Source organism: Bidens hawaiensis, unplaced genomic scaffold (genome assembly GCF_021521415.1).
Source record: "Bidens hawaiensis isolate Kalapana, Puna unplaced genomic scaffold, B.hawaiensis_p1.1 tig00064497_1, whole genome shotgun sequence".
In the NCBI taxonomy this organism is placed as follows: domain Eukaryota; kingdom Viridiplantae; phylum Streptophyta; class Magnoliopsida; order Asterales; family Asteraceae; genus Bidens; species Bidens hawaiensis.
Genome location: NW_027506551.1, coordinates 34334 through 45000, shown reverse-complemented (window position 1 = coordinate 45000; position 10667 = coordinate 34334). Strand labels below are relative to the sequence as shown.

Here is a 10667-nt window from a genome sequence, read left to right as displayed (position 1 = left end):
ATGAATTTGACTAAAATTTCATTTTACAGATATTGCTGCTTGAGTGCTTAGTGTCTGGGATTAAAGTTGCAGCTAGCTTCTTCCGACCGGGGAAAGTTTGATATTCCAGTTTAGGATTTTATGTGGTTAGTTAATTCACTTTAAACACAGCTTTGTATATAAGTTTGCTGATAATTGTCTGCATTTTAGTTTAATGGTTGATATGTTTTTACAATTGTGGTCTGTTGTTTAATTATGGTAGAAAAATTTGAAGGATCAAAACATAATTATGATGATTGTGTTCACCTGGAGGATTAGGTGTATTAGAATAAGGACACACTTTATGGTTTCGCTAAATAGTTACCAATTTGATGGCCCTAATGCATTTAGTTGATTTCATGTTCTTAATGTAGCATACTCAATGTCCTATTTTAATTTTAATACAGTCACTGAAACATGCATCCAAATTAAGATTGTTAAGGAAGTATGTCTCTTTCATCATACATTATTTGATCTAGATGTTGCCACAGATACAGATTGCATTTCAGCTTGGTGAACTAATTCGTATATACATGTTTTCTATTGGCAAAACAGATAATTTCAATAAACTGATGGGCTTTTGAATGCAACAGATACATAGACCCTTGATGTGTATTAGAATAAAAACATACTTTATGGTTTTGCTAACTAGCTACTAATTTGATGGCCATAATACATGTTTTCTTTAGCAAAACAGATATATTTTTTTTAACATATATACCAATAAACTGATGGGCTTTTGAATGCAACAGATTCATAGACCCTTTATGAGTATTAGAATAAAGAGTCACTTTTCGTTTTCCTAACTAGCTACTAATTCGATGGCCCTAATGTTTTTAGTTGATATCTTGTTCGTAAGGTAGCATTCTCAATGTTTTATTGTAATTCTAATACAGTCACTGAAACATGCATCCTATTTAAGATTTGTATTGATTTATCTAGAAAATATGTATACTTAGTCATACATAATTATTTGATCTATAAGTTGTCACAGATACTGATTACATGTTAGGTATGTGAACTAGTTGGTGTATACCTGTTTTCTTGAAAAACTGATTAATTTTCATTCCCATACCAATAAATTGATTGGCACAGATTCATAGACCCTTGATTAAGCTACTACAATTGATTGTAGGTTTGTTTAGTTATTTGGTAGTTGATGATTAATATTTGTTATTAAATCTTATTCCTAGGTTGAAAAGAGAGGGCTCAGACCGAAGTTTTGGGGCATAGTTGACGCATATTAAAGTTTGGAGATGACACACTAGATTATTTAAGTGGTACGTACCCTTGACTTCCATTTTGTCACTATAGTCGTTAATTACAAAGGTTCTCATCAAACATTCTGATAAGTAGTTTAGTCTTGTGAACACTTACGTTGGAGTCTCTATATCTTTCTCTATCTCCAAATTATAGATATCTTGTAATAGTGAATATATATTTACATATAGATTCATTATTCACATGTCTAAAATTTTGTTATTGTAACTTAAAAATTTTGATTTGTACCCTAATCATTTCGGTTTATACATCAAGCGCATATCGGTTGTATTCCAACCATGGAAGAAAAAGAAACAATTAAAAAAAAACAATACATAGATAGAGATGGGAAATGAGATGTAGGTGGTTAAACAAAATTTTGAGGTAAATTAAAAAGAAAGGTGATTTTTAGGTTTATACATCAAGCGCATATCGGTTGTATTCCAACCATGGAAGAAAAAGAAACAATTAAAAAAAACAATACATAGATAGAGATGGGAAATGAGATGTAGGTGGTTAAACAAAATTTAGAGGTAAATTAAAAAGAAAGGTGATTTTTAGAGATAGTGAGTCTCCATTTTAATAATAATAATAATAATAATAATAATAATAATAAATTATAATAATAATAATAATAATAATAATAATAATTTATATATTATTATTATTATTATTATTATTATTATTATTATTATTATAGTCTATCTATTCTAATAAAATGATACTATTTTGTGCCACTTGTCACCCTCTTAGCCCTCCTCACCTTTTAAAACCCATTTTTCACATATGGTTTTTTTCTCGGATCCCGAGTGGGTCTTACCCGACTCAACAATTGATTTTCTGATATGTTCTAACCTGTTTGTTTTCACTCAGCACAATCGTAACCCTCCCTAATTAGAAGCCCCATGTCATCGTGGTAGAACACATTTCGTTTTCTTTTAATATTAGGGTTAATTTGATCCTTCATTTCGGGATTGTGGTAGTGGATTGAAGGCGATAAGAGATTATGGTGATTTAAACGTGATTATACTTCTTCAATTTCCTTGTCTTATGTAATTTTAATTTCCTTAATTTTAGGCCTGCTCTTTCAATTTTGTGAAGAAACTATAATAATTGCATTTGATTCTACCATTAAACTCATCCCGATTAGAGCCTGTAGACCTAAATTCATGTTAAATGATTTTTTTTTCATATGTTTTCATGTTGTTTCATGTTAAAGTGATTTTCTTTGGGTAAGTTTTGTAAATGTGAGATTATTAAGGTATGTTAGAGCATTCTTATCCAACCCTCTTATTTTATGGGAGTGATGTTTTTGTAATTTAGAGAGTAATTTAGGGTGTTGTGAGTAAGGGTTTTTATATTTTAGAAAACGCATGGCCAGATTGCAAATATGATTGTTTTCAGCTTTTAGAAAATGCAATAAGCTTATTAAATACTGCTAATATTAGGTTTATAGCATCTTCTTTCTTACCACATAGAATAAATCGAATACATGCTTTGATATGTAAAATAGAATAAATCAATTCAGTGGTGGCTAACTTGATCCGTAAATTTGTTTAGGCTTTGATGCTAAAATCAAAAATAGGAGATTGAAGAGGCTAGAAAGTCTTTGACAAAAGCTAATTCTAGGATGACCATTAACAATACATGATAATTGTCAGTCTTCTTATTTTTGCTCCCCTTTGTAGAATAACTTGACCCTTAACAATATATGATAATTGTGTTGTTTATTGTATTTCGCTTAATAGTTACCATTTTAAAATTTCATCAACTATCCGTGTAATACACGGGCCTCAAACTAGTTATTAATATATCTGAACTGTGGAATTACGTTGGAATGAAACTTTAGACTACTCCCATTGGCAATCTCATAATGAGATTGGTGGGCCCAAAGTTAAAAAAAAAAGAAAAAAGAGTAAAGACAATCTAGATTGACAATGTGTGTTGGTGGAGCAAACCAAGATTGCAATCCAAACTAACCCTCAATAACTTAATTATTCAATTAACTTTTAATATTCTAAATAAAAAAAATTAATTAAATGCATGATATTTCTTAAAATTATTATGAACATTCCGATATAAATTTTATTAAAAACAAACTTTGTTAAAAAATACTTTTTTTTAAGTTGGGATGAGTTGTGAATGTGTTATAAAAATTGAGTAGGGTTGGGTGTGTAAATAGAAAAAAGAGATATTATTATTATTTTAATAAAGATTGGGTTGTGAGAGATTGTGAATGAGTATAGTCTAGAAAACAAATAGACACAAATGTTATAGAAACCAAACTCGGGCCGGTGGGTTAAAGACAAATAAACCCATATTATGTAATACTAATAATACATGACATAATCTATATACTTAACAAGTCTATATGAATATATTTGACTTGTTCAAGACACTACTCTAAACCCTAACCCTTATACCCTAAACAAAAATAATGTGCCCTTTAAATGTAAAGAGAGTAACGGTCGACTTACATTGTATTAGGCAATTGTCGTTAAGCAAACACAACAAATTTTATGTGGAATCTTCGTTTCGTCGCATTTGCGGATCTACTCCATTTAAACCAGGGGTGCGGGCGCACCCCTGGTTTCTTTTATAGTGTATATAATCCGGACAACCTTTGAAATTTTTGATGATTCAAAAGCATTTTAGAAGGGCATTTCAGTCTTCTTAGTCATTTCATTAAATAAAAACTAAAATTAGAAATAAAATACATTGATACGATCCTGATTAACCTACAAATCGAATTAAACGGGAAAAACCCGATTAAGTTATGGAGCGGATTTAAATAATCAATGGAGGGAAAAACGTGGGTGGTTTCACTATGCTGCTTCAGCCATGATAACCGCCAAGGCTCCCACTTATCACTAGTTTTTCATTTATTTCCATGTCGATGATTATTTTATCAAGTTACGGTTTGATCCTTTTGTAATATGGAGATCACCCATCTTGAATCGGGTCACTATCCTTTTAATTTCAATCACTTGATTTCTGGTATCTATCAATGGTTCAATTGTTGGGAAATAAAGGAACGGTGGTGCCAACCAGGAGTAGCGATGTTAGCAGTATTATAACTGATCAATTCGCTGCTCAATTAGCGGCCATCTCCGCCAAGCTCGACATCATAGTCTTGCAATTGAGGGGTGATGTTCAAATCCATGATGTGTGGAACACCCCTCAGGTGCAGCACTCAAGGTCTAGTCAAAGAAGAAACCTCTGAGGTCGTCCCTAATATTGACAATATAATATTGACGATGGGTCTTTAGATGTTCAGTTGAAGATCAAAGGTTGGTCAAAGCATATTTTGGATGTTCAATTAAAGAGCGATGATGGATCTAAGCATTTTTTGGATGTTCAATTGACGAGTGAAGATGGATCTGAGCATTTTCGGATGTTGGTTTGAAATTTTGAAGGTCAAAAATCTGGTAAAAAACCAAAATCCCATGAAGTTGTTATGTACCAGTTTACCTCTTGCTCACATAAGGCTCGATGAAATGGATGGGATGATTTCTATATGTTGAAATTTGGAAACAGAGGCTACACCTAGATAAATCGGGTGGGTCAGCTTGTTGGAAATGCTTATTGGTTAGATATAGGTTTCAACTCAACCACAATTGCTAAAGCTCGTGATTTCTGGAAGTATACTTTTCGAAGTTTAGTGGAAGCACATATCTTAGAAACCATAGAATGGCTTATTGTCTAGTACAAAAAATTCTATATTTCCGACTTGAGGAAGTACATATCTTAGCGGCTGATATGCATTGATACGATCCCGTTTAACCCACATAATTAAACAGTATCTTGGTGCCAAGCGAGTTCAAAGGGATCGACTCCTAATGTTGAACAGTGAATTTGAGAAACTAAAGACTATTGACCAGTTGTTGGAAATATCACCTAATGGTTTTAAAGGCAATGGGTCTTAGTCATGCAGTTAATTAAGATGTCTTGATGAAGAAGTAATCGAACATGGTTTCGAGCAAAGTGTTGATCTCGATACTATGATGTAAATTTGAAGATGCGGTTGGAAGGCTTAAGGTATACGGGGAACATCTTCAAAATCTACGAATGGGGGACACATTTATGATTCGCAAACTTAATTACTATGTGGTCATTTAGAAAGTAGTTACAAAGGAGAATCGTATGATCAGTTCGATCGCCGAGTAGAGGTGGGCCGAGTTCACAGAGACGTGGGAGAGATTGGAACCAGGGATATGAATCATATCAAATTGAAGGACAAGTAAAAGAAATGAAGGACTGCTCTTAGATTAACGCTCTATGACCGAATTTCATTTAAGCAGGGAAAGGAAAGGAAATTTATGGGGATGGAAAGAAATTGTTGCATTCCCAAGTTTCATTAAATGAAGTAAAAACAAATGTGTGTTCCCGAGTTTCATTAAAAGAAAAGAATGGAAAGAAAGGAGAAATAAATAGTAATTTGGGAGGATCTTTTTCCATCCATATTGGAAGGAATTGAAATGAAAGAAAGGAAAGGAGAATAATAGAATGGAAAGGAAAATATTTCCTTTCCTTTCCATTCACTCGTTAAGTGAGCCCGGGAACACATCGTAAGTGTTTTCGGACTGACAAGATGGGACACTGTGCTCTATCCTGACCTGGTTGGTTATATTATCTTCACGAAATAGTTTACTTAAATGATGAACGAGTAACCTCGAAAAAGCTTGAAGCCGATTAAGTGAAAAAAACACTTGGTTTCTCGACAATGGACATTGAACAACCATCACCTCAGAGTTAAACGATTCATGGTACGAAAGGTATCCACCTTCTTGAAAGGAAGGTTTCGTTCACGTTCCTAACCGATGTGGGATATTACAATCCACCTTCTAAAAGGAGCCTAACGTCCTCACTGGCTGGCACACCAGTCTAGCTCTTAGCTCTGATACCATCTGTAACAGCCGAGCGTAACCGCACCATGTTATTGTTCGTTTTGCCGGGATGAAACACCATCGCCTCACGAATTTAAAACACATCATGTTAGAGAAGGTATCCACTTTCTTATAAAGAAGGTTTCGTTCTCCTTCCCAACCATTGTGAGATATTACAATAGTTGGGAAGTTCGATTCGATGTAAACTATGATGGGAATGGGGAAAAACATGAAACGAGCTTGAATTGAACGAGTTAGGTTTTGATCAAGGGTTTGATTTGTTGGGTCGAAACGACTCGAGAACAAAAGAAATCAAGGAAGTTAGATGACAAGAATCACAACCTAAGGGGTGGATATGCAAGTTAATTACCCAACCATCCTTTAATTATATGTGGCTTGTGGTACAAGGAATGAGTCTTGGAATGCAAGTAAAGTTAATTAGACGTTTATAGATAATTATTAAGTTTGGATTAATTATCTTAATTGTTTTTGTTATTTTATTAGAGTCCTGGTTATCGTCTAAATAGGTTTGTGTGTAGCTATATGTATTGACTCATGATAAGGACTTTAATCAAGTTTAGATTTATTTTCTTAATTGGTTAATAGAATTGAAGCGTTTATTCTAAATTAATCGTTTTACTTAAATATGTTTATATCAATTCACCAGCTAGATTGCAGTCGATGATTTTTCAATGAGGATGGAGTGGGGATGTGGCCTGTGAATTAGGGTTCTTATGTTAAGTTCTTTTTAATTTTATTTTAGTTGAGAGGTGATAAGGGTGTTTTGGTCATTGTATTTAAAACTAACTGAAAACTATAACGATATTTGCCAAAAGGACTCAAATGGTTAAGAGATTAAAAATGATGATTTGACAGAAAATGAGAATTCGTACTCAAGTAAGTTAGACCAGCCAAACCTGGGGCTCAAACCGAAATTACCTAATAAAGTTTATTATAATTCAGTTTTCTATATCATGGATATAACAATAACAATTATTGAGCTGCTGAAATTTTTAACACTCATGATCAATTGTTAATTTGATAATTGGAGCTAGACAGCAGAGTTGGCTTTAAGCACTTGAACGACTAATTAGAAGTGTGATTAAACAAAATAATGAGAGATTCACTTAAGATATAATTATTTTTTGTTATGTTTAATTATCTATGAGAACTAAGATTTCGATGATGATGATGATGATACTATCTAATTGAGTACTCTATATTCCAAATGATTGTCCTTTCTTTTTCCATTAGATACGATATCTCCGAAGCGTTCAAACAGGTTTTTAACAAGTTGAGTAATATTGATTGATGGATTAAAGATCTGCTAACTAATAACTTTAAACTTCAGTCTTCTTCTGTTGTAGTTGCCCATATCGATCTTTAAATTAAACTAAAACTTATTCCCTTTTTTTCCCTATAAGATGATGGGCACAAATATCTTAATCTCCTTCGAAGAATATACTTTTCTTTTTTGTTGAAGTGGCTTTAAGTTTAAGTTAAAACACACTTGTTGGATGTATATAGTATCGTATGTCAAGGTTATTAGATGGTCAAGTTCACTTTCTTCAATGCAAGTTTGGTTAAGAAGCACTTAATCAAATCCTTTTTTTTAATCCACCTGAACGACTAAATAAGCTATATATGTACTATATATGTAGTTGGTCATCTGACACCTAACAACAACATGATGTTTAACATGCCTAGTTAATAGCTAGCAATTACAAAGTTAGGTATATGTACTGTGAATTGTGATGATTGCTTATTAGAGTCAAACCTCAACTTTCGGAGAGTTGATGCTAAAATAATGTTCCTCGTTGTTTCTTGCAAGAGCATTCACATTCAATACATCAAAAATTGTAAGTGAAGTTTTTTATAATATAGGGAATGGTTTAGGGTGTTGTGAATGAAGGAGAAAGAAATGTAGTGATTTTTCTGTATATTTGAAAGTTATTGTTCACACCCTATAATATTTTAATATATTTTGAAAGTGGTTGTGAGTGAAGGAAAGATACATGTTAATGATAAAAGTATAAAAAAAATATATTATTTAATTTAAAGGAGAAAGAAATTATAGCAATTTTTAGTGTAATTTTGGTCATATGATGGATAGGGGAATACCAGTATATACTAGCTTATTGTAGCTCAAAGTGAAAGGTTTTCTAAAAGAAATATAGATCTATTGAAATGTATTTAGTAGTTAGGGTTTATTTGTATTGAGCCTATGGGCTACGTTCATCTCTAGATATTGTGCATGCCTAGTGGATGGAATGCACACCCCTCGCTCGATCATGGTCTGCTGCCACCATTCTCAGCCTATCAAAACTTCTTTTAATTGATATTTTTCAGTGTGTGTAAGGTTTGGTATGGTATGCTGTCAAATATTATGGTCAAATTAAATAAGGAAAAACTTTCATAGATAGGTTTAGGTTTGTTCGGTCAATTAGGGTCAAGTTTATTATAAATAGGGGTCTTTGGTTTATTATGAGGACAAACTTTTAGTGTTTACTAATAAATAATAAATTAGTGCAGTGGAGTGACTCTACAAACCGTGTGTTTTCTTGTTCACGTTTATCAAATTTGGTCAGTGGTTGTGATATGGAAATTTGAAAGAATAAAGGGAGTCATTACCAACTCAAAACATCATCAAATAGAAACTTAATTTCAATGGTTAAAGAGAAGAGATGGTTTATTGTTATAATGTATATAATATGGAAATTTGAAAGAATAAAGGGAATTTTGTATCGTTGCAGGCAAATTGATTTGTGTTGATGGTGAAACAAATCTTGATATTACTCCGAGAAGCTATGAATAAAAGGCAAACCTATGTTAATTCTGATAATACTTGCAGGTAAACAAACTAAATTTTCGTCCCTTGTACAAATCTTTATATTACTACGAGAAGCTGAGAATAAAAGGCAAACCTATGTTAATTCTGATAATACTTGAAGGTAAACAAACTAAATTTCCGTCCCTTGTATAAGTTTCTTATTGTTAACGAATATATCTTATAGCCTTGTATGCATGATACATCTTAGAAAAAGGAGACTTCAACTAGCCAGTATTACATACCCAAGTTGTGATTATGCATGGGTTTCTGACCATTGTTTCATTAGATCTAATGCTGTTAATCATGGCGATACTTAAGTCATGGTGGGACACAATTCATTTTCTTAGACTTAAAAACGTATTTGGATGGCTGTGCTTTAGGGTCCACTATGCGTGCCTTGAAAATTTCAAATTAAATGGCCTCTTTCGATTGGATTTCTTGTGTCTAAGGATTGTAGGATATCGTGGATAGGGTTGTTCACGTGCAAAACCGAGCCAAGCCAAGGTTAGTTCATGCTTAGATTGGTTTGTAAATGAACCGAGCTGAGCTCAACTCGGTTTATAAGCGATCCAAGTTGAGCTGTCTGAGTTTTTAAGTTCTCCTTTTTGAGTGAGTTTCAAGCCGCAATATATTCAAACATTTCTAGGCTTAGTAACAAGTGGGCAGCCTTAGCATTGGTAATTGTCCTAAAATAGGACATAAATGAAAATATATGGTTATTGCCACTGGCAGAATTAGAAGAAAAGTTGAGGGGTGGGAAGGACTAAAAATTTTTTGTTCTGGGTGGCCGATACATAAAGCGAAGAAGAAAAAAAAAATTTGCACTAAAAATGTATTTCGCCAAGAAAGTTGAGGGGTAGCGGAGGGGTTCGCTACCCTCTAACATAAGTTAAATCCGCCCCTGGTTATTGCTTTTACAAGGGGACGATTAGAGCAGGCAAACGCATCTACCACTTAAGCAATTTAATATGTGTGTGTGTGTGTATTAATATGTATTTATGTAGATAATAACTTGAGCTGGGCTGTTTTTGAGCAAGCTATGCAAAGTGCTCTCGTTGTCAAATTGAAAATTTATTGCCAAATTAATCTCTAGCGTGGCATGTTGTTTTGTGCATTATGGCCTTCATATGTAGTCTATCTTAAGAAGCAACAGTTATGTCTCCTTTGTTGGTATCAGTCTTTGATGTGTATGTTTTTTTCCCAAAGGTTTGTCTTTGATACGTTGGATTGTAGGTCTTGACGACGTAGTCTCTATGTCGTCTCTAGGTTTGTTGGTGCCTAACTTTGTATGCATTTTAAGATTTTTCCTAACCCCACACCTTGCTGTTTAGAATCGGGTAGAGGCTAGCTGGGGTTATCGTTGTAGTCATATAGTACCATGAAAGATATAGTCACGGTATTAAAATGTCAAATGGTCTCAAATTAATAGAACCTCAAATTATATGGAACGCAAGGAGCCCAATCAAGTGTGAAAGTATGGAGACTCAAAAAAAAAGTTACTTAAGCATGGTTAAATGGTAACCAGATTGGATCACTGAATGCATGCGACACCAGCCAGTGACGCCTTAGTCCTGTCTGACTTGAGGATACAAACCTTAGCAGCATTAATGTTAAATTTGTTAACCCCAATAAATTAAATGTAGTTGGTAAATAAAAATTGCACAAAAACAAAA

At 33.3% G+C, this 10667-nt stretch overlaps 1 long non-coding RNA gene across 4 annotated transcripts in view; it reads left to right on the top strand.

The window, feature by feature from the left end:
* The window catches only part of LOC143618160 (uncharacterized), a 9838-nt gene extending 486 nt beyond the window's left edge, over positions 1-9352 (top strand). The window contains exons 2-6 of one of the 4 annotated variants that reach the window (XR_013150962.1): positions 30-125; positions 242-388; positions 1212-1298; positions 8918-9015; positions 9116-9352. This is a non-coding gene — a long non-coding RNA (uncharacterized LOC143618160). Of the gene's footprint in view, positions 1-29; positions 126-241; positions 389-1211; positions 1593-8917; positions 9016-9115 lie in introns of those variants that run through there. The other 3 variants (XR_013150964.1, XR_013150961.1, XR_013150963.1) reach the window with 3 other exon arrangements.
* The last annotated feature ends 1315 nt before the right edge of the window (positions 9353-10667 follow it).